This window comes from Gavialis gangeticus, unplaced genomic scaffold, assembly GCF_001723915.1.
Source record: "Gavialis gangeticus isolate Ggan-Ray unplaced genomic scaffold, GavGan_comp1, whole genome shotgun sequence".
NCBI classification, from domain to species: Eukaryota; Metazoa; Chordata; order Crocodylia; family Gavialidae; genus Gavialis; species Gavialis gangeticus.
In genome coordinates, this window is record NW_017729025.1 from 77,436,124 (window position 1) to 77,436,699 (window position 576).

The following is a 576-nucleotide window of genomic DNA, read 5'->3' on the forward strand; positions in this document are numbered from 1 at the left end:
GCCCTCCCCCCTCCCCCCCCCCCCCCCCCCCCGTTTGCAGCCCCCTTTCGGCCACTCCATTTTCCTGCTTTTTCATGGTCCCCACACTTTTTTCATGCGGACTGAGCTTTTGCACAGGGGACCCACCAAATTCGCAGTTTTCATGAAAATCACAAAACTGATTTTGGTAGGTCACTACATATAAATGGTTCTTTTGCATTAGGGATGTTTTTGCTTGTTTGTTTGTTTTATCTACCTCTGAGTTTTGTTTCATGTTCTACAACAGGAAGGACCAACCTTCTTGGCAGATGTGCCACAGATTAGCTCTGTGCCCTCCCTGATTGTTGCTCTGATCCTCTTCCCCTGCCTAATCTACTGCTCTTTCTTTTCCTCCCTCCCCTGCACTCCTGGCCCTGTGTCACACAGAGGCTGCCTGTGCCACTGGTGGCATATGCAACACAGGTTGGCTACCTCTGCTTTGCAAAGATCTGTGGGTGCTGACAGATATGGAAAAAAATAATCCTTTACCAGAAGACCTTTACATCAGTTTGACCCAGCTCACCCACCATCTGTATGGCTTGCATGCTTCAGTGAGGC

General features: G+C 49.3%; 1 protein-coding gene across 1 annotated transcript in view; it reads left to right on the forward strand.

The window, feature by feature from the left end:
• Positions 1-576, forward strand: part of RYR3 (ryanodine receptor 3) — a 666,405-nt gene that overhangs the window by 304,865 nt on the left and 360,964 nt on the right. The gene's annotated exons all lie outside the window — the stretch shown is intronic.